Source organism: Cavia porcellus, unplaced genomic scaffold (genome assembly GCF_034190915.1).
Source record: "Cavia porcellus strain 051 isolate PalLab524CR breed Dunkin Hartley unplaced genomic scaffold, mCavPor4.1 scaffold_18, whole genome shotgun sequence".
NCBI classification, from domain to species: Eukaryota; Metazoa; Chordata; class Mammalia; order Rodentia; family Caviidae; genus Cavia; species Cavia porcellus.
Genome location: NW_026947501.1, coordinates 17,311,531 through 17,335,207, shown reverse-complemented (window position 1 = coordinate 17,335,207; position 23,677 = coordinate 17,311,531). Strand labels below are relative to the sequence as shown.

The 23,677-nt window shown below is 46.4% G+C and overlaps 1 long non-coding RNA gene across 1 annotated transcript; it reads right to left on the bottom strand.

The window, feature by feature from the left end:
* Nucleotides 1-3,160: 3,160 nt before the first annotated feature.
* LOC134471276 (uncharacterized) lies at nucleotides 3,161-23,161 on the bottom strand. Its single transcript, XR_010040578.1, has 2 exons — nucleotides 21,333-23,161; nucleotides 3,161-7,832 (listed from the first exon to the last, which is right to left on the bottom strand). It is a non-coding gene; the product is annotated as an uncharacterized LOC134471276 (long non-coding RNA).
* Nucleotides 23,162-23,677: the final 516 nt, after the last annotated feature.

The following is a 23,677-nucleotide window of genomic DNA, read 5'->3' as shown; positions in this document are numbered from 1 at the left end:
AATTTTAGCCTCATTTTCCAAGTGAGGAGTCAGGCCTGGCCTCCCTTCTCCTCAGACACAGCAAGGTGCATACACAGCACACTTGATTTCACTTCCCAGCAGACACTGTGCATTCCTAGACAGCTTCCCAACACACCCTGCCCCGTCCCCACTGGGGTGCCTTGCAACATCCGGGACCAGGAAGCACCTGGGATTCCCACTCAGGGTGCTCAGCTTCCTGGAACCCCTGAGAAGGTGTCATAGTCTTCACTGCCTCCCAGCCCAGGACATCAACCATAGCTCCCTCCTTCCCTGTTGCTGCCCTCCAAAATGCCACCCTACCGGCATCCTCTCCCTTCAGGTGGGGAGCTTTACATTCCGAACTCCTAGAAAACTTTGGAAGATTGCCTTTCTTCTAGATCCTTTGTCCTCTGTCAATGACTAGGGCGCCCTCTGCTCTGCAGGGAACTGCTTAGGTTCCATGGTGACTTCATATTGGTACTTCTTACTGCCTGCCTGTTGCTGGCTGAGGATGGCTCACCAGTCTGTCATGTCAGGCCTCTCCTGCCTCAGTTTCTGTGACTGGTCTGGTACTGTCAACGTGCTTGTGGACAGCCTGGTAGCCAAAAGGGTTAAAGAGGTCTCATGGGTCAAGAGGTACAGACAGACCAAAAGAATACCCTGTGTCTTTCATTTCTTCAAGCCCACAAGGCCATAAGGCAAGAGGCAGGGAGGCGTGGTTGCTAACACACCCGTCTGTGAACAAGAAGAGAGCAGTGGGAAGGACACCCTGTGTGGGGCAGATTCCAGCAGGCTAACACGTTGCAGGGATGGGGAAAGAAAGTTCAAGAGAAAAGATAGGAAAAGCAGGAGAGGCCATTTTATATAGTTGATCATTTTTAGGTGAAGAGGCAAAGACCAGGTTCTTGGGCAATGATTATAAACAGATCTTTCTATGCAAAATAGAGTTTTGATAGGACTTTACTGGAACTGATTGGCAGGAAGTGCGTCTCCTGATTATTAGGGTCTCTCTTCCTCCAAAGTTATATCTATCCATAACTTGACAAGTATTTATTGAGCATCTTCTAGTTGACAGCACTGTGTTAGTTACTGGGAATAAAACTTGTGAGCAAAACCAGGAATTTTCTTGGCCCAATGGAGAGGGGCTGGCTCTGAGGGTTTTCTTCTGATATGTCTTCCACGAGATGAATGAGTAGAGCTGACCAAGCTAGAATGAGAAGCTAAAGAGACAAACACACAAGCTGACATTCCGCACCGGCCAGAGAGGATCAGTGGCTCAAGATCACACAGTGTGGGAACTCAGGTCCTGGGATGCGGATTTCATGGCTCTTCCTGTGCTAAGGAGATCTTCGCTCATCTTTGCTCATTCTTCGCTGCAGGAGAAGGCAGTGGGTTTCAGTCCCCACGGTGGCAGAGGGAAGTCAAGGTGACTCCAGAACAGTGTGGTGTTTGTAGAGATATACATGGGGCAGAGGGCAGGCAGCTGGACCTGGGAGAGGACTTGAGCCTGGATGGAGGTAAGGATTGTGCATAAGGGAGCCAAAGGCTGAAACATTAAGGAATAGCCCCCAAGGCTTCAAGTTTCAACTCCTGGGATCTCTACTCCTGTAGCACTATCAGACCACCTCGTGTCCACTGTCAGAGGTAACTAAATTAAATAGCAGCACTGAGTGGAGATATCACATCACTAGCCGTTGTAGTGGCCTCCTCTCCCAGTTCAGCTATCACAGGCAATGTCCAGGCAAAGCCCTTTACCTGGCAGACCCCAGTCCCCTCACTGGATGCAAAATGAGCACACAAGCTGGTTCAGAGTTTTTCAGACTGAATCACCTGGACAGCTATGGAGATGGTAGCCCCAGGTCCACTTCAGAAGTTGGGTTCAGTGGGACTGGAATGAGGCTCACAAATGCCTGCTAAAAAATGCCTCCAGATGATTCTGGACTATTTCTTATCCTAAGCCACACTTGGACCAATCAGTTATCTCTGGATATTCCCACAGATTCCCTAAGAAGAAAACAACCAGCTGGCCAACCAAACCAAGGCAAAACACCACCACAACAAAACCAAGATTTCTTGGGCCAAGTACAGGAGAGGAAACAATTTCCCAGGGACCCCTGCCTGTTAGCGCAGGCTAGGCCAGCAGAAAAAGCTTGTGCTACCCTCACTGACCAGGCCAGCATAGTTAGGAAGGATGCGGGCCTATAGGAAACCCGTACAGCTAGCTACAGCAGTGTTCACGGCAGGGGTGGGGATGAAGGAATAGGGGGTGGGGTGGGGTGGGGAGTGCGTCGGGAACCAGACTCGGGAGATTCTTCATGATGGCATAACTAGCTGTCTGCCAGGCTTCTGACATCCCACCCCCTCCCTTGGCCTAGCTTAGGCACCTCAAACCCCAACCGGACCAAATTCCATTTGAATTTATTTGTACACCAGAGTAGAGTTCAGGGCCGAGTCCTGGAGACACATTGTGTCCTTCCAAATTCCAGGAGGTCAACAAGTGAAGGGACCAAACTGGGGCCCACGAGGCCAGGCAGCCACCCCCAGGTCTCAGTGTGTCTGTGTTTCACCTCAGTTTGTCTCTCTGCCTATGGGCCCTCTACCCCTTCTCAAACAAGAAAGACCTCACCTTTCAGGGGTTCCTTCTTCCTCCACAGTCTGCTTAGCCACCTGAGCACCTATCTCCTGCACTAAATTAGGGTTGCCCCATTTTTGTTTTCTAGGGTACCAGGTACATAACAGATATTCATCAAATTAAAAGTTAGAATCGAATGACACAGGACTAGTTCAAAGGACAGACATTATGTGTGGCTTATTGTTTTAGATAAATCACCAATGTAAAATACTATTGATTGCCAGTTTACTAATCATTCTGTAAATTAATATACTACAACATGTTCCAGCAATAAAAATAACAATAAACTATTCACAAATCAGTATAAGTTGACAGCTAAAGGAATCCCAAAGATAAATCACACATGCTGGAAACAGGAAGTGATGCTTAATGAGTTTCAAAGTGAGTAATACTCTACCTGATAAAACAGAGTTGGGGTGGACCTATTATTTTGGTAATCAGGGAAATAATTTCTTCCAGAAAGGCATACAAAGCCACGATTGTCGTATACACTGTAATCACGGTGGAAACACGACATGAGAACACAAGTTCCTCTGGGGTTTCATGTTTATTCCACAAAAGATAAGAGACAACTAGACACCTATAGGCGTTGTGGGAGGACAGAGTCATGTAGGAGGCTAGTTAAAGCTAGTTCTGTCCTGGATCTGAAGCAACTCCTGTCCGGGAGGGAAGTTAGGGGACACCAAGTTTTGACAGTTAATGATACCACCTGGAATCGACCAGGCTGAAGAAGGGGAGACCAGAAGACTGTCTCCTAAGATCCACTGGACAAGACTTCCAGAAACTTCTCAGAGGTGTAGCGGAGGAAAGACGACATAAACGGTGTCCTGTTCAGAAAGGGTGCCCAGGGTTGGAGATGTAATAAGGAGATACCTAATTTGTAAAAGGGGTGAGAAGTTTATGAATAAGAGGAACCAATGTCCTGAGATATTTATGACAAAATATGGGGAGGCTATAACAGAGAAAGAACAAATCAGAGAGAGAAAGGGCAGAGAGAGAGAGAGAGAGAGAGAGAGAGGGAGAGAGAGAGAGAGGAATGGGACTCTGGCGTAATGATGAGTTATTCAGTCGTGCCTCTGTCTTCCACAATAGTGTTGACAGTTTCCCATAATTAACCAGCCAAGTACCATTTACTGTGGTTGAAGGAAGAGCATCTGTTAACCTTGCCATGATCTTATTTAATCTTCACAACAAACCTAGGGTAAAAATGACTGCGGTGTACACTTTATAGAGGATGAAACTGAGGCCCCAGAATATTTTCTCACCCCTCTGCTGCAATAAGTGTTTTAGCTATGCAAATCGTAAGACGTCATGGAGCAAAATGCCTCCAGTGTGGCTCTGGTCTTGATCTCAGTCTTTGAGTGAGCTTCTCGTTCTCGTTCTCTCCTCTCCCTCTCTCTCTCTCTCTCTCTCTCCTCTCTCTTTTTTCTCTCTCTCTGATTTGTCTTATTTTAGAAAACCATTTCTTTAAGACCTGAGAGAAGTCCAGTACTCAAAAATGTTTACAACAAGACAGCATTTTAAAATAATACACAATGACATGTGGGTTGATTCTGAACATTCTATTCTCCCTTCCAGTTAAGGATGATGTGAAAATTAAGCAGTATAGTTTATTTTGCAAGCTAAGGTAGTGTGTAAGTCAGTGTTGGCATTGTCTGAGGTAAAGAAAAGTATTCTCTCTGTTTTAATTTGTTACAAAAGTCTCTGTGACAACCTGGAAAATGACCTGAAGGAGGATGTTGTTGCTTCATGGAGTAAATTGGTCAAGAATCATGGCAATAACAGAAACACACGCTTTGCCTGAACAAGCAACTGGGATCCAGGCCCATCTAAGCGAGGAAGCCTCAACTCTGTATGACTTTGACTTGAACCATACCACCATAAGGAAATTCCAAAAGAGCAGACCCTAACACCTAAATTGATGTGTATTTCAGTGACAGTCAGCGAAGGGCCAGAGGGTCATCTAAGGCCTGCCTCTCCACGGCTATTGACGTTTATGACAAAAGACCCTGAAGTGTTGTTTGCTGGAGCATCTTGACACCAAGGTGGAAGGGACGCCAGCGCACACACAGATAGGCTGCCTGTTATTCACAGAACCACCAACTCCCCAATATCTGTGGCACTTCCCCTGCTGTCACCCTGATTGACATCTCTCTTGTGAGGGAAGCAATTCTTCAACAATTTTATAATTTTCAATCAGAAATTCTACAAGCAGGAAAACGACCCTAAAATAACACTCCTAGGTATTTATCAAATAGAAAACATACATCCATATCAGATCATACACAAATGGTCACAGCAACCTCATTCATAATAGATTGTGAATCTTCTGTAATCCTAGGACACAGGAGGCTGAGGCAGGAGGATCACATGAGTTGGAGGTGATCATCAGTGAGCAAAAGGCCAGCCTGAACTACAAAGTGAGACCCTGTCTTAATAACAACAACAAAGGGGTCTGGGGATTTAGCTCAGCGGCATAAGAACCTGCCTTAGAAGCAGGCAGTCGTGAGTTTGATCCCCGGTACAGATTAAAAAAAAAAATCAAAACAAAAAGAGCTTACTTTTTCCTTGAATACCCACAAAGGATTGCATACTGGCACTGACGTGGACACTTTTAATTAGAAAGGACAAACATGATCAAGAGAGGACTGGGTATTCTCTGAAGCTTGCGGATGTCCAGGAAGCCCAAAGCACTCGCTGGCTCTGGATTTCCCAAGAGATGGACATTTGTCCATGACTAACATGTACTCACCAGTGGCAGGAGGTCCACCTTATAGGTCGGTGTTTTCTACTTTCTTCGGCCTTCATATCAAGATCCAAAAGTTCACTGACTGGCTTAGCAGCGTCAGATTGCTGAGGGCCAGGAGCCCAGCTCAGCAGTGTTACACACATTACTTCTTCATCCTCACAGTATGTTAAGATGGTAGGTTATGTCACAACCCACTTCATTGGTGAGGAAACCAGGCCCCACTGAGGTAAAGTAACTTTTGCTAAAGCCACATGACTGGTAAATCTTGGGCTACAGTTGAACTCACGTGGTCTGGTTACAGTGACAGGGGACACCATGCATAGGCGGAATGAATCACCTGGATTGGGTCTGACCTGGGCACGAGAGAAGTCCATCTGTGAGGACACACACTATAGGCTGCTCTGTCAACCAAGCCAAGCTTCGTTTCTTGTCCCACAGCTTGTGCCTCTCAGGAGCCAGATGACCCTAAAGCCCCCCTGGGATGCGCACAAGAGATGGGCTCTAACAGGGGAGTTCTTCTCTCAGCTGTTTACAAACCCCAGCTGAGCAGGTTCTGTCTACAGTCCTGTGGTGGACCACCAGAGGCCCCGTGGAGCGCAGGGGGAAGCGATTCCACTTCTTCTCCCAGCTACTAAGTGGCAAAGTCAGAGCCAAATAAACGTGGTCTTTTCTGACACCAGGTCTCGGCTCTAGTTTATAACTTCTCTAAGGTTAGAGAAATCAGCCATGGGGGAAATACTGTACAAGAAAGGAAGATCTTAGCCCCTTTTCCTTAAAGTAGGCATTTCTGGGTATAGCATTCAAGTACTGATGGGGCCAAAGGCTACTGGAGCAGCTGCCTCAGTCAGGCCACAAGTAAGTGGGAGAAAGGGCAATTAGGCTAAGGCCGTAATCAGTGGTTTATTCTGCACCAAAGTAGCAAAAGCTTACTGAGGCTCCACAGATGACGCAGGCCAAGAAATTCCCACGGGCCTAGGACGCCCTCCCCAGCTGGCAGCCACCCCACCCCACCCCACCCCCAGCACCAGAAGCTGGGAGCTCTCACACTTGGAACCACGGGACTCGGGAGTCAGACGAACTGGCCAGGAATCTGAGATGCCAGTGAGAAACTCATCTGGAAGTGAATCATGCACTGCTCTCAGGAAGTCCTCTGAACTTTGAGTGCACAAAGAAACCTATGCCTCTGGCCGCTGGGCCCATGCTCTCCACTGGCTCCACCGCACCTAGGGACACACGGTCTTTTCTGGGCCTTCCTGGGCAAGGCCAGAGTTTCCTCGGGCCGGCTCCTCTCCTTCCTGGAGTGCACGCCCAGACCGCGTTCCCTAAGGTCAGAACCCGCCGCGTGGTCAAGATGCGCGAGCACCACCCCCCACTAGAGAAACGCCACAAAGCCCGGCGCTCGCCCGCTGCAGCCGTTCGACCCTTTGCGCGGGCGATGCCGACCCCTGCTGGCCGCATGCGAGATCGCAGCGCGGCTGTCCCGGTGGAGAGGCGCACTCAGCCAGGCCCCGCGCGCGCGCGCGCGCGAGGAGGCGGTGGGCCTGGAGCCAGCTGGAGCAAGGCCCGGTCCGGGCAGCAGAGGCCCTGAATTCTAGTCTTGCAGCTTTTGCCCCCAGCGCTCCATGCCTCAGCCTCTCGGGTCTCAAATGCTTTGAGTTCCTCCTTATCCTAGGAAGCAGGGTGAGAAAGAAAACAAATAGGGTCTGCGGTTTGCAGATCTCTGGGCGACTCCCCTCCTACAGGGGTCTTCCTCAGGGCCAGTCAACTCCGAGCCTGAGCCTCGGAGCTGTGCTCAGTTAGCAGGAGGTTAGGACTCTGGACTGCTGGAAAATGGCCCCAGAGATAGCCAGGTCTTCATTGCTGAACCGTTGGAGATGACCTTAAATGTCGAGTGACTACAGTGAGGATCCTGAGGTCAAGGAAACTGTCCTGAGTTGCTCGAAGGTTTCTACATGTAATCACAAAGGGAAGCAAAGGGTGTTTAACTACAGAAGAGAAACCAAGCCATAGTACAAGGGGAGGGACAGAGGGAGGGAGAGAAGGAGAGAGGGAGAGAATAAATAAATACTAATTTACTTATTATAAATAATAATAGAGGGAGAGAGCGAAAGAGAATATATATTTCCTTGCTTCTGGCCCAGTGAAACTGATTTCACACTTCTGATCTCCAGAAGTATAAGAGAATTAATGTGTTAAATCATTAGGTTTGTGGCAATGTTTGTACAGTAGTAATGGAAAACAAATTCATGATTTTCTTTCCCCGAACTTTCACCTAGCTCTGAAAGCAGTTCATGAATAAGACAGACCCCCACATCCACCCCCAGGGAAGTTCATCTTCTGCTCCCAGATGGATCTTTCAAAGTAGCAAATGGCCAAATAGACAAAAAACAACAGGCCTTACTCAGAAGCTCATGTCGATTTTCCAGTGCAAGTCACTGCCCAATGTTGTGTCTGGTAAAAAGAAAAAAACACAATAAAAAAGCCAGAGTCACAAAAGACCCTTGAGAAAACTGCATGCTCGAGTTAATTCCTACACATGTCTACTTTGATGGGTCAGGAATAGCGACTGTATGGAAGTACTCCAAAGCTAAAGCTCGCAAAAAAAAATCAGGACAACAAAACTTCTTATGGTAAAAGATTCATTTTGGTGTCTGTGGCCTGCTAGATCTTCACCAGCTCAGGGCTCAGGGCTCAGGTCTTTCAAGAGATCCCAGCAGCTCCTGACCACAAACTAGGAGAGGGCACCTGGCTGAGAAGCGCCCCTCCACAGCATACCAGGATTTCCCTGCATGTGGACACCAGAGTCCTTTGGGAGCAACAGGAGGATGAGCCAACACTGTTGACACATTTTGCTTTGTCACCACAGGCCGCTAGGCTGGTGTCATACTCATTCACATCTAAATCAGAAGCATCGACGGTGCTGGTCATGTCTCAGCCTACCTTCTAGGCTGTTCCTAAGGCTCATGTGCTGCCTTTCCCTTCTCTTGTTACTCTCCGTGCTGCTCCTGGAGCATGCCAGGCACCAGCCTGCTCAGGGCCCCAGCATCATCTGGAGGCTTCTCCCTGGAGCCACATGGCTGTCTCCCACATGCGTTCTTCGGAGGCCTTCCCTTGCCACCTTCTAAAGACTAGCATCACCTGCACTCCACCGTGTACCCCTTCTCTGATCTTTCTCCAGGGAGCATATCACTTTGCCCTCTGTAGCCTTCATCTTGTCTTGTCTTGCAGCTACTCTAAAGCCTACATGGGAAAGGATTTATGTTTTAGGTTCACTACTGAGTCTCCAGTACCCAGAACAAGGCCTAAACCATAGATGATATTGTAACAGAAAATGCCCCCCTACCCCCAACCAGTACACTTCAGTCTCTTAGTTGCCCAGATAATAATTCCTGGTTCAAGTCCCTGTTACTTCTGTCTCTTAGAAAGGGCTGTGATGCATATTACAAGAATCAATCGAAGATGGCCAAGTACTCTGCCTCTGTACATCCCCTTTCAACTGCATAAAAATCTCCCACCCTGGGCCTTTGGGGCCTGATATTTTGGGAATGATCCTGATCAAAGCCCCTTGACATAAAATAAATCTGCCTCCAAATCCTAGGTGTTGTTTTAGTGTTTCTGCTTGCTATTGCAATATGATTAATAGATATAATATAGATAATAAGTATATATTTAACAATAATAAATAATATGTATTTAATAATAATATGGATCATAGACATATTGCATACTTGGATAAATTAATACTTTTCCTGGTGGAGGCACAAGCATACCTCTGTTAAATGATAAAGACTCTAGGGGCTGCTGGACGTGGTGGCACATACCTATAATCCCAGTACTAGGGAGATTGAGGCAAGAGGATCACTGCAAATTCAAGGCCAACCTGGGCTACAAAGTGAGCTCAAAACCAGTCTGAACTGCATTGTGAGACCCTGTCTCAAAAAGACAAAAAAAAAAAAAAAAAAAAAAAAAAAGACCCAAGGGGACCAGACTCTCCGTGGGAAAACTACATGGTCTTATATTGGGAAACTTGGCCTGGTTTACTCAACCTTGACTGAATCACTGCTAATCCCTCCAAGCATGGTACACACTGTTAACCCCAACAGCCCACATGCCCATCCATGTTCTCAAGAAGGGGCGCCTCTTCCCTCCTCGTGGGCTCCTGGAACACCTCAGGGTGGGTCTTTGGCTGGGAAGACAGGCCTCTGGCACATTCAAGCCTTGAGATATTGAAGCCAGATTTGTACGTGATATTTGTAGCACCTTTTCCGGGACTGCCTTGGAAAGCAAGAGGGGAAAACAGTCTAAGTACTACTTGGTAGATAAATGTTGAATAGCTTTTCAGGTCTCTAAGATGAGACAACATAGTTATGAAACTATATTGTTGACTACATTCAGAAGCCTTTTCCTTCAACTAATAAGTCTGAGTTTGTGTCTGTATAAAAATTGACTTCTCACATGGAAATTTAACCAAAAGAAGATTTTAAATCACACTCTTCCCAGGATATTAATGATGTTAATGTCACATTCTTCTAATGTTTACTCCAAGAAGGGGAAAATTTTGTCCAGATCTTGTTTGACATTTGAGTTCTAACACATCGAAACACAGTCTAGTCTTAAAACAGTCTCCTCTACCCACTTTAATTTAATTGCATTTCATTAGTCTACCTTCAACATTTTGGGGAGATCAGTTCTTTTCCCTAAAATTTGCTAGCAAAAGTAGAGCCTGGGATTGTAGGAGACCACCTTTGCTCTCTATTTCACCCTAGCAAGATCCAACACATCCCAACCTACTGACTAAGGCGGCTGCCTTTGGATTGAGAACACTGGTGAACGCGGCCAAAAAAGATAAGGATCCCAGGATGAGGAAGAAAGCTGTTGCTTCTTTCTTTTGGTGTTAGCTTTTTCTGGACAAAGCATTCTTTAAGAATGGAAGTTAAAGGCAATGAATTCCAGGTGAGAACTGGAAGTGAGCCCTTTGGTATCAATGATCAAAGTCAAATCAGGTCTTCCTGATAAAAGTATGTATCATCATAATCTTGTGTTTTCACTTTGTTTGGCCATCCCTATTGTCTGTTGCAATCTCCTTTTCAGTTGTGAAAGAAAATAGAAGCTGGACATGGTAGCACATACCGTAATTCTAGCACTTGGGAGGCTGAGGCAGGACAGTTGTGAGTTTGAGAACAGCCTGGGCTACAAAGTAAATTCAAGGCCACTCTGGCCTACGTAGCAAGACTCTGTGTCAAATATCCTCAACACGCCCCCCCCAAAAAAAAAACAAACAAGGAAGATAAAGGAAAAACCCCCATGCCACAACCCACACACTCTAGAAGTATACTCTATTTTCCACATAGTATTTGTAAATGTATGCAAAACATATATTGTTATATTATATGAAAAGACTCATATCTTTAAAAATATTTGCATTGCTACCATCTTTTAATGGCTACAAAGGAGATCAAGCAAAGAGATGGTTCTCTATTTATTTGATCTTATTAGCCATTAGTCTTTCTAATTCTTATAATCTTATGACAATTATATTGGTATGTGGGTTTTCCAAGTTATTTTCAAGATTTTCAGAATTAGGACATTTGAATCTGACAGCCATTTGATTTTGGCTTTCAAGAAGTCTATTGTCTTGTTCTCAAAGGCATATGATAATGCATAGCCTTAAAAGCAATATCTCATAATAAGTGTATTACAAGCATCACAGGGCACACACTCTTGTACTACCTCTTTTAATCTTCACAACAATCAATCTTGCAAAGCAGAAAGTATTAGTTTTATAGAAAAGAAAACTAAGACACAGGAAGTTAAATAAATTGTGTTAGATTTTTAAACACATGATTCACTTGGGGAAAGATGGTTTTGTCAATCAAAGGCGAATGCTGGGGGGAGAGCCTGAGTGGCCATAGTTACTCCCCAGCATTGTTACTGCTCCAGCAGAAGCCTTTATGCATCTGAATTGAGTGAGGGATGCAGGATGGGTGGTCCTTTGTCCCATCCAAGTGGCTCACATGCCTTCCCCATCAGCTTATCAGCCAGTTGTGTGTTGGTGTTAGTACAGTACCAGAACAGTATTCCTAGTCAATTAGGTCATGGTGGGTTAGAAATTTTAAGAACCAAGGCCTTACTAAACTTACATGTAGACTGTATTAAGTACTCAGAAAATAATTCAAAATGATCATTTTGCCCAAATGGACTCTTCAGTTACTAGAATTTCATCCTTCGAGTCCTGGTCTGGCTCCTTTAAGTCTCACTGCCCTTTATTTAGGTTCCTGCTCCAACCTACATGGCAGCCCAGCAAGTGAGGGGTAGAAGACAGTTTCCTGATGGGCAGGATCCGAGAAGGGAGAGACAGGGAGAGCTAATAAAGCAGCAGGAGGTGGGGAGGTGTGTCCAGCAGACTCCTGGCCGCATTCTAGGATAAACTGAGTCAAGAGCACACAGTTACTTCATCCAGTCCTCAGCTCCCCCAGTTCATTTCCTTCCATGGATTCTAACACTTTGGAAGAGTCTCCATTCAAAGACAGGAAGAAGCCCTCTCAAGGCAGCCCAACAGGGCTTCACCGTCCGAGTACCTTGGGTATTTCACCTGCAAGCCAAACTAAAGTGTGCTCTTGTTGCAACCATTTATATTTAAATTCATACTGCACTTGGGAAGGGATGAAGATAGTGGCCCCTGCTGGTGTTGCTATTCAGATTCATCCTCATGAACACAGAACCTTAGACGTGACACACTGAACATGGTTGCAGTTTGTGCATTTGGAAGGTAGGGACATCTCAATCAGCAAGGTTGATTTTGAGGCCAGGCATAGAGGCACACACCAGTAATCCCAGGACTCATGAGGATGAGGCAGGAGAATTGCTGTGAGTTAAAGACTAGCCTGCACTACACAGCCAGGCCCTTTCTCAAAACAAAACAGAACAAAGAAAAAAAGGTTGGTTTTGTCAATTTCTTGACAGGACTAGTCAAAGATGACTCTTTGTGGCTGGAGAAGACCACTTCTCTACTTCGCAGTTTTTTTAAAATGAGATTAGGATCCAGGTCTTTAAACATTATTAATGGGTTTGGAATACATCTAGTAGCCTCCAATTATGAACTCTTACCTCCTGGATTTGGACAGGTAAAGACCTATAGCAACTAACTGAAGCTAGATTATGAGGAAGCCAGAATGGATGGTCACAGGACAGTGAAATTTTTGTTTGTTACTGGTTTTGGAAACAGGATCTCACTGTGTAGTTTAGGCTGGCCTTGAACTTGTAGCCCTCAAACTTGTGGCAATCCTCCTGCCTCAGCATCCTGAGTCCTGGGATTACAGGCATTTGCCACTATGCCTGGCCTCAAAATCAACCTTCTGATTTTGAGATGTCCAGCAGTGTACCTTTCCCAATTCCTAAATGCACAAATTCCAAATGTCTTCAGTGTGTTGTTTCAAAGGTTCTGTATTCATAAGGAAGAATCTGAAAAACAGTTAAGTTTTGATAAACAGAAAGCAAGGACAAACCTCAGGCCAGATTCTTGCAAACCTGCTTATTGTAAAATAGAACTGAAAACAACTCAGCAGCTTCAGGTTTTGGTACTTGGGTATTCTTTCCGCACTCGTGCTCAACAGAGGCTCACCAGTCCTTCCTCAGTCTGTACTTGGAGTTGACATGAAAAGCCGTTGCAGCAAGTTCCTTGGTTCCCAGAAGGGGAGGAAGCACATGGATGTGAGCCTCATTTGCCAATCTCGTTGGAGCTCTGGCACTGGACCCAAAGTATGGCACTCAGAAGGCCAAGACAGGAGGATGACGAAGAATTCAAATCCAGCCTGAACTGCATAAGAAGACCTTCTCTCAAAAAAAAAAAGAAGCATCATAGAAGTTTCCATGACGTTTCATCTTGAACATTGGTATCTTCCTGGGGCTTAGAATAATGCCCAGCAATGGCATTTGTTCAATAAATGTCGGCAGAACACACCAATAAGAGGCTGTCAATTATTTGATACTAGGTCACTTGCACAGGACATAATACTGGCACTCTTATAAAACCATAAAATTAGCAGGGATAGCTATAGCCAGAAGTTTCAACACAATCTATATATAATTAAGAACAAACATGTTCCTTGTTTCTGATCATAATAACCAGAGTCTGCTTAGCTAGTGTGGAGGCAAAATAGGATGATGGTTCTTAAAGTTAGGTGAACATCAGAACCACATGGAGGACTTGCAAAAAGAAGAACTTGCTGGGCCCCAACCCAGAATTTTTGATTCAGTAGATCTAGGTTGAGACCTGAGAATTTGCAAGTCTAACAAGTTCCCAGGGATTGTGGTGGTACTTGTCTGGAGACCTCACTTTGAGAGGTGCAGAAGGCTGACTCCCCCTTGGTTTATTTCTACCTACGGAAGCCCAGGGAATAGACTTATTTGAAGAAGGCCGGCAAGCTTGCACCTCCTTATGCAGATGACAGTTGACCTCTGCTCTTATCCTGTCATCCCCTCTTGCAACCTCTTCACTAACCTTCGATAAAGATTTATCAAGTTAAATTTTTCCAAACTCAACTCCCATCTCTGGAGAGCTTTCCTTAACTACCCTGGCCAATGATGCCTTGCCTTTCTTGGCAGCCACGGAGCTGCTCTCGTAGTTTAGACCCTGGATCGCCATTCTAATTACTGGTATCCCAATTATTCTGTGTGCTGGTCTCATTAATCTCAGACCAGAAGCAGAAAGGGAAATCCAGGCTGGGAACAACTGTGTATCTCCTGGGAGAGCTCAGAACTATAGCCGAAATGAGATTCCAGACAGCCTGCTGCTTGTGTGTCTCATACCCCCGAGATGACACCACCTCCGGACCTCAGGGGCCACCAAACGGCCTTGAGAGGTGCCACTGAGCACCAGGATATGATTTTGTTTTTCTGGGTCACAGATCCCAGATACAGCTATAGACAGAGGAAAGCGGCACTAGAAAATATATTTTGTACCTTCAAAGTTTCAAATTCCAGGCCTATTATACACACCCACCCAGAGACACATGAAGAGCAGACTTCTCATTGGTCCCTTCTCTTGAGCCAACATGACAACAGATGTCAAGGGCAGAACATGTGGCAGAATGCTGTGCAGATGGGCTTAGTTCCAGGTGGAGGCCCAAGGTGGCCAAACAGGCATTCCTGGGGTGGCTGTCAGTGCTGGCTGCACCTCAGAACCATCTAGGAAACTTGTCAACATCTAGATGGCCAGGCCAAAACCACTTAAGACTCAGGTTGGGACTCACCTGAGCCTCAGTATTTTTAAGGCACCCCCAGGCAATTCCTACATTCAGCCAAAACCAAATAAAGCTGCTATATTTTCCCCTAAAGTCGAGCACCTCAGGAATGGCAGGGTAGACTTGATAGGGCTCCCCATCTTACTTGAACCATTCATTTAGGCTCTTAGAATGGCCCTGAAATAACACCGTACAATGCAAGAAATGCCTTAAACCAAGATCAAATATCAGGTCAAAGCACTTCTCCATGACTCAAAATCTCATCTTTCCTCACTGATTAGTTTTTTGAGTTCCTAAAAAGACCAAGAACTGTGTCTCCTAGAACAAATTCTTGTTCAAGTGCCTTGCTGGAATCTACACTGGGAAGCTGATGGAAAGTCCCTGGAGATGGAGTGACAACCTGGCTGAGTGGCTTGTTACCAGGGTCCACTGTGACTTCAGTGTCCTCTCAACCTCCTGGAGCTTTGGCGAGTTAAAAAACAATGACAGCGGAACAGAAGATTCAGTTCTGATCACAGGCCTGTCAGGGTTTGACGACTTCTTCCTTGCTCGTTTATGTAAAGGCCAAAATATCGTTTTTGTTGAGGATGCAACTTTACACTCTTTCTACAAATGTCTTCCATAGTGTAACCATATTCGGTCTCTAGAAACCTCTCTTGATTGGCACAAAATACAAGCAGAAGCTTCAAGAAGAAACTGTTCCTCCCTCTTGCGGGGCTCACTTGAGAATATAACGAAATTAAGGGCCCAGCGACTGGCATGCAGAAAGAGTTCACATCACAAACATCACTCACCTCTCTTCAGGGGCCACCAAAGTCTAGCAGGTGATGCACTTTCTGGTAGGAACAGGAAGCATTTATTTTCCTTGAGGCTTTTCCTCGCCCCTGGCTGCTTATCCCACCACCCCCATTTATGTAGCAAATGGCCCCGTGAGCCCATCTTCTACTTCACTCCACTGTCAGAGGGCTTCCAAAGCAATTCTGAATAGATGCTGATGTGCAGTTCAGGGTTTGAGGCCCATCCCACAGGGGCATAGTCAGATACCTAAAAGGGGGCACAAAAGCCCAACGTGCCCACAACTGAAGCTCAGGCTGAGAAGGGTGAGTATCCAGGAGGCAGTGATCAGCAGGACTCTAGGGCATTTCCATCCCAGTGTGAATAACTTATGTAAACGTTTGCCCCATATAAGGTCTGGTACTGGCAGAGAGTTGTTATTATGTGTTGCAGCTGAGAGCTGCAAGAGTGGCCTGGCGGACAGAGCAGCTGGATGACTAGGCAGGTACAGTAGCATCTGAGAATAAAGATGTCCAATCCAGTCCACAGTTCTGCGTCTCCCAAATCTCAAGCGAACCTCCCCTGTCTGAATTGGTGGCAAGACAACTGGTGTCCTGTGGCAGGATTCCCCACAGCCTGGGCCATGGCAGAAATCTCTTGAAGAGGAGGCATCCACAGCAAGGAGTTAAGGGACCAATTCACAGTAAAGCATTGAAAGAACAGATATGTGCTGCTCTTAAATTGTGTCCGGAAAGAGTGCTTGTTGCTGAGATGACGGAGCTTACCGACACAGACCACTCAAGGATGAAGCCACTAAGCTGTTTCCTTGCAGGAAGACTTGTCCAGTGGTAATACAGAAAATAAAAGCAGCGAGCCACAGCCCAACAAGGCCACGAAAGTAAAGAAGGGCCAGAATGAGGACTAGGGATGGGGACCTGCAGCCCATTCCCAGGGCTCCAGGCCAGAGCGTGGAGTCCATATTGGAGCTGCAAGCAAAATCACAATCTGAGTCTAAGTCAGAGATAGAGGCAGATCCAGGGCCCAGGCTGGGGCCATTACAAGGGAAGCAGCCTGTTGGGAGATAGACCACATGCTGATTGACTCATCAGTCTGGAGAGATTCCATTCAGACTGTGAGTATGCAGAACTGACACACATCACATAGGGCTGAACATGGGACAGGCACTGCCTCACAGAACCAGTGGGGGCTTGGAGGACCTCAGTCGAGGCTACTGGGGCAGCTGGACTTGGCAGTCCTGGGAGCCAGGAGGCAAATCTAAAGCTGAGAGCAAGCCCAAGGCCAGGCAGAGAAGGCAGCCACAGTGCAGTTGTGGGAGCACTACTGGCCACACTGCGAGATGCTAAGGAGCACAGAAAGAATGGAGGAGCTTGAGCTCTGTGGATATAGCTATGTCCTGACCACCAGTCCCAAAAGGGAAAGACTCCCCAGGTCTTAAACTTGTAAGTCTATGTAGTCGCTACAGATGACACCATGAGGGTGTGTAATTTTGTCTAAGGGTAGAGCCCAGGTACTTGGTTAGAAAAGACACTGGGAGACCAGAGGCCTCATATTGGACTTGCCATTTATTGGTCACCCACAAATGTGTACCATGTGCTCACATTAATGAACATTGAGACAGACCATTCTCAGATTTATGGCAACCCTGATAAATTCTTGGAGATGGTAGCCTGCATTATGGTTCTTGTGGGAGACAACTCCAGAGACTTCACTTGAATGCAAAACAATTACTGGGATTTTGATTATTTAGGGACTTATTTCCTTATACTGATATGTAGAAAACTGGCTAGGGTATTTCCTTCTCTCTTCAATTGGCTCTAAGCATTGCAAATAAGGCCAGCTGAGATGCTGGTATGTAAATTCTAAAGCCAACAGACAGTCCTGTTTCCTTGCACAGTGTTCTCCGTACTCGATATGAACACAGCGGGATGTTTAGAACCAGTCAGCTCTGGGAATGTCAGCTGGGTATGAGCTTCAAAGCAAAGAGGCTGTGACTCCTCAGGGCACAAGAGTTTGCATATCAGAAACTGAAGTGACAGCCTCCTAAAACAATTCAGTTGATACTTTATTTAGATTATGTGAATTGATCCTTCTGTATATCTTTATCTCTGCAATTTACAGAGATGCCCTTCTCTCACCTGGCCAGCCAGCTCAAATTACTCACATAATTCCCGCCATCCTCACTGTCACTCATCCCTGAGCCACACCCCTTCTTCCCAAGGTAATAAAGTCTGGAAGAGCCTAGGATCAAGGCCTTTGTCTGCGTGTCCTCTGAGGACTGGACTTAGGACCCTTGGCTGCCCTTCACTTGGAATATGTCTTGGTGTCTTTACTCTCACCAGGAGTTACATTGGTGGTGATAGATTGGAATTAACTTGCTGGTATCCAAAAACGTCTCAATGGGATTGCAAATGTAACTTGTTGGATTGTGAGGAAGACTAGAAGAAAGATTACAATACTTGGATGACTGTATACAGTATTTGGGTTTACAAGAGTTCTGGAGGATGAACAAACAAAATGAGACCAGTGCCAGGCGTGGTAGTGCACACCTGTAATCCCAGCACTCAGGAGGCTGAGGCAGGAGGATAAGTGAGACCAGTGACTATTTCCTTGGTTATGGGGCCTCTGTCTCCTCAAGCCTATGTTGTACACATTTCCCTCATACCTGAGTACCTCCCAGGCCAACGTCATCTAGGGGTTCACATTGCAAACAGTGATGTTCTCTACAAACATAGCTGCTGAGGGTGATGAACAGTTTGCCTCCACATGAGAAGGAAGAAAATGGACGTTCACTGTGTTGCTACAGGGTTGCTTACACAGCCCGGCCATGTGCTGTGGGCTAGTGGCAAAGGGCTTGGCTGCAGAGTCAGACTTATAGGGTGCCCAGCTATTGCACTGATGATAGTATGTCAACCTCTAATTGTCTTACAGGTCTAGAAGGAGCTGCCAGTGATCTCCAGCAGCACTGAACAGTATGTGGATGGGCTGTCAGCAAGGCCAAGATCTAAGAACCTGGGCTTTCTGTTAAATTTTGGAGATTTAAGGCAGCTAAGGTAGAGACTGTGACTGAAATATACAGAAGTATCCTCACCATACCATAGTGCAAGAGTTGCACACTTTTCTAGGGCTCCTGGGAGATGATAGGGCTTTTATTTCCCATTTAGTCCAGCCCTCAAAAGCTTTGCATAAATGGAGTTAGAAGGGCATCGCCTGGAACTGGGCAGAAGATGCCAAGGAGGTATTTGGGAAACCAAAGCGGGCTATGCAACAGGCACAAGCCCTGCAGGTGGCTGAACCCAGGTGGCCCTAGGAACTGGATGCTCATGTAACCACCAAAGGCTTTGGCTGGGGATTGTGGTGACACATGGAATGGCTGCACATGTGTTCAAGATTTTGATCACAAAACGGGGTTGGAGACTGAGTGTGGTGGTGCACACCTGTAATCCCAGCACTCAGGAGACTGAGACAGGAGAATTGTTGTGAGTTGAAGGCCAGCCTGGACTACATAAGGAGATTGTCGTAGTCAGGGGGTGTGAGGAGAACAGTTAGAATCAGGACACAGAATTTATAATATTATTTATGATGGTCACCCAGAGTTAACACATAAGAAAGTGCAGGATATCTGTCCACAACACTGAAGACATAGAACATTCAGCAAAGGGCCTGAATTCACAGCAATGTCTTGCATGAGTCCAGATAAGACCCAGAGCCCATGACAATGTCTCCCAGAAGTCCAACTGGAGATCTAGAGCCCAAAAGAAGGACTCACACTAGTCTCTTTTACAGATCTGGGGAGACCCAAAGGTCAGCAGTGGAAGCTAGAAAATCTAAGCCAGTGGGGTGAAGGAACTGTGCTGATAGGTTAAGGGTTCAACACTGGAACCAAGAAGTCACACTCACAACAAAGACCAGGGCTGTCCTGTAAAGCACCACAGCCATCCTCAGTGACATGGAGGTCCCAGGCTCCTCTGATGATAAGCATAGTCAGGTACATGCCAGGAAGCCAGCATGACGTTGGTCCTAAAGATTAAGTGGCACACATGTCTTCTCCTCCAGAGCCAGGAAGCAATGTTCCATTTAAGGACCAGAGCTCCCCCAAAGTGAACCACAGCCACTTCACCAACAAGGTCCTGAGCTCCTCTGATGACAATGGTCAAACTCACACTGGGGAACCTAGTCATGATGAGCTCTTCCAGAAGAACCAATGGCTCAAACAGCAACACGTAGGAGAACCCACAACACCTCAATACCTCTTTTCTCCTTCTCCACATCTCTATTTATGCTGGCAACTTTCCTCAGGTGGAACATCTGAGCTCAGCACCATGGTAATTTAATCCAGCTGGCGTTAGGTTGACCATCAGTTTTTAATCCATAACAGAGACCCATCCGTTTTTAATCCATTTCAGAGACCCTGAAATGAAGGAAGAAGAGGAAGAAGAGGAGGAGGTAAAGAAGAGAAAGAAGGAGGAAGAGGAGAAGAAGAAAGAGGAGGAGAAGGAGAAGGGGGAGGAGGAAGAGGAAGAGGGGAGGAGGAAGAATAGGAAAGGAGGAGGAGGAGGCGGAGGAAGAGGAAGGTAGAGGTCCAGTACCCCCTCAGAGCAGCTATATATGCAGTCTTCAGGCTCATGAATCAATCACCAGGGAAGTCCATGTGAAGGTGCTAACCACACACCCAGCAGTGAAGTAGCTACGCTCATAGATACCTGTTCCCAAGATGGGGGCCACTTAAGGTAAATAGAGAACAGAGAATAACAGAGTGTGCCACAAGTCCCCTTTCTACAGAGTATAGTAGGTCTTAAGGCCAACAGAATACCACCAGTACCAGTACCAAGAAGTGCCTGGTACATAGACAGGTGGAGCTGTGAGCCACTGCATGGTAGGTGGCTGTCGTGCAGACAGAAACAGACACCATGTGATATATTACTGGTACTAGACAGAGCAGTCAGTAGGCTGAGTTGAGGGCCATGTGGGTGACAGTCACGCAAGAGGAGGCCCCCTTCCCATATTCAGGAAGTCTGTAAAAGCTGATATTATGGCTGTCTATATGGAAGGCCCCAGGTTGGCTGGCTGGACATTGGCCCGTGTGAGGTCAAGCCACACAAGCAAGACCCGTGGGAGATAAGCCACACAAAAGAGGATGAGCAGGTAAAATGGAAGTGGTCATGGCAAATAAAGGCATCACATTGTTGCTAGCTACCCCTGGGGAAGAGGGTCTACAATATGAACTTGGTATGATACCATGATGCCTGGGCCTGCAAGTTACTGTCCGCATGGGCATACGGGGCAGAGGGCTACTACATGCCCATCATGTGGCCCATCATGAGCTCTCCTTAGGTTACTATTGTGACATGTGAGTACAAAGCACAGCTATGCGTGTGTGTATCCACTATCACACCCACAGCTCAAGGAGGGCGTAGTGCAAGGAAACACAAAAGCCCAAGAGGGCTGAGACTCCGGTTCAGGCAGTGAGTGGATCAACAAGACTCCAGTGCAGGCACATTTCTCCTTCCCAGTGTAAATAACTTAGGTAACCACTGTCCATAGAAGGTCGGTACTGGCAGGCAGCCACCACTGTGTGTAATGGCTGAGAGCAGCAAGAGTGGCTGGTCAGACAGTGCAGCTGGGCAAATACTACGGCAGCGCCTGAAATAAAGATGTTTAACCCAGTCCACAGCTCTGGGTCTCTTATTTGGACTGCCCGAACCTCAAGTGAACCTCCCTGATCTGAACTGTGACAATACAGCGCCACCCATTCCTGGACCACTGCCTCACCTGAGACTTCCCAAAAGCATTCATGGCAGGCTGGATTCTGCACACAGAGCCTGTACAACTCCTGCATGGATGCCTTCTTTCAGGGCCTCAGAGCCTCATGCCTCCTCCACTGAGACATTTTTGAATTCAGGGGTAATTAACTCACCATGCAACTGCTCTTCATTACCCAGAGAGCAGGACTGTCCAAACACAGCTGGAGAAATCCACACCTGGGGGCAAGGAAAGAAAAAAAAAAACAAAAAGTCCAAGGCAAACTTGATGGAGTCACTTTTCCCCTTCACGGCCAGCCCCTCCTGGCCAGCCCCCTCCAGGGCTAGAAAGCAAAGAGGAGCACAAGCCTACAGGTTCCTCTCCACTTAGGATTGCTCCCGGCACCTTGCCAGTCACACCTGGGTAGGGCTAAGCAGGGACCCGCCTTGGGGTGGACACAAGGGGGATGTGCAGCCCCTGTGCCTCAGACCCTCTTCTGGATCTTCCTCCCTCCCTGCGCCTCTTTGGTGCCCCATACACCACCTCTCGTCCAGGCCTTGGGTGCACCCTCCATCCCACAGGGACCGGCTCACAAGAGACCACCTGAGTCAGTCCTTCACATGGCTGTGCGATTGCAGTTCTGTGTCACCTCTCCTTCCCTAATGCCTGGAGTAGAACCTCAAAACCTCACAGCCACAGCTTTTGCTGGAGTGAAGAACTCCAGGTGTGGCAAAGCTCTGGACGAGACAGAGATGATGGTAGAATGCAGGGAATTCTGGGCCTGAAATTATACTGAGTGAGCCTTGCCATCCCACACTCCGTCACCCCGTCCACTCTGAAAATGGCCATATGCCAGAGTTACGTCCCCGCAAGGTCACTCACTTGCCTGTCACTCTCTCCTAGTCCTCTCTGCAGTACACAGAGGGCTTCTGCTGCCCCTCCCCTGTCTCTGATTCTCTCAGATCCTTACTTGTCCCCATGCTGTCTCTGAGCACCATGCCTGAGTGTCAGGGCAGCCGCCAAAGGAACAGTTTCTACTCAGTCAGGCAGAGTCCTCTTCCCCATGGCAAGAGTGGTCTGCTTCTTCTAGAGCTGCATCAATGCTACTAGGGTGACAAGTGCTGCGTGTGCGCCTCCCTCTCCATCCATCCTGCAGATGCCTGCATTACAGTCCCAGAGCTCTCACTGACCTGCAATAGTATGCTATGTTCAGTGGGCGTTCAGGAGTCCTGTGGGTGGTTTGGCTGCATGGAAAATATTATTCAAAAATAATTCTGATTTTAAAAAATCAATTTAATTTTACCAGTACTAATGTTTTAAAACTTTTTTTGGCTTTTTTTCTGCAACAAAAGGAGATGCTTACTCTGTTGAGCAACACTTTCAGTAGGGACAGTTCCTGCAGAGGCCAAAGGTGGAGCGGGGTGGGAGGGGGACGTGGAGGGAGACAGATGGATCGAGATGGCAAAGACCATCTTTACCATTGTGCATGGCAAGCTGTACAGCGGCATTAAGTACATCCATGTGGTTGTGGTGGCATCACGTCCCTCCACAGGCCTGTTCACCTGCAAACTAAGTTTGTGCCTATGAAGTGCCAACTCCCTGTTATTCCTGTCCCCAATCTCTGGCAATTACCATTCCATTTTTGGTCTCTATGTATCTCGCCACTCTAGTGACCTCAAACAATATTGGTTTTTTTATGACTGATTTGTTTTACTCAACATAATGTCCTCCATGTTTATTCATGTCATAGTTTGTGTCAGAATTTCCTTTCTATGTATATACTACATTTAGTCTACCTATTTATCTGCCAAAAACTTTCCCTTAAGGGGCCTGCGGGTGTTGTTAATGCTAGAAGTGCTTGCAGAGTAGGCTCCAGGGTTTGTTCACCAGCACTGCAAAAAAGGCAAAAGTAAAGATTTCTTTAAGCTCTTAAATTCTTTTATAGATTTTCCCCCCCTCTGAATAATTTTAGCAAACGCCTTTAGAGATATCTTTAATATTTGATCCCATTTACAAGCTTAATTACATTCAAATACTTAAATCACATATGTAAATTTAATACGTACAATTTCTTCTTTAAATACACTTGTCATACAAAATCTTACCAACAATTTAAAGTACATAAACATACAAGCTAAAATGAAAAATATAGTAACTTAAATTCTAACTCTTTCAATACCACACATAAATTTATGAAACTTTTAACTTAAAATCACAAGTCTAATTCAATTATTTAATCGTACCTTTAAATTATAAGTGTCACCTGTTCTATCAAATTCTGTTGAATTTACAAGTACTTCAAATGCCAAGTACCCATAAGTTCTTAAAAAGAGTTAATGCTATTGGCATTTTTAAAAAATCACTTGTGTACACTACTTAGTTTCAAGTCCTTCTATACCTCAAGAAGTTTTCCCGGAAGCTGGAGTTTGCCAAATTTCTCAGAAAGAACCACTTGGGATTCACTACACAGATCCCTGAGCTCCAGGCTAGTCCACTAAATCTGCATTTCCGGGGAAAAGA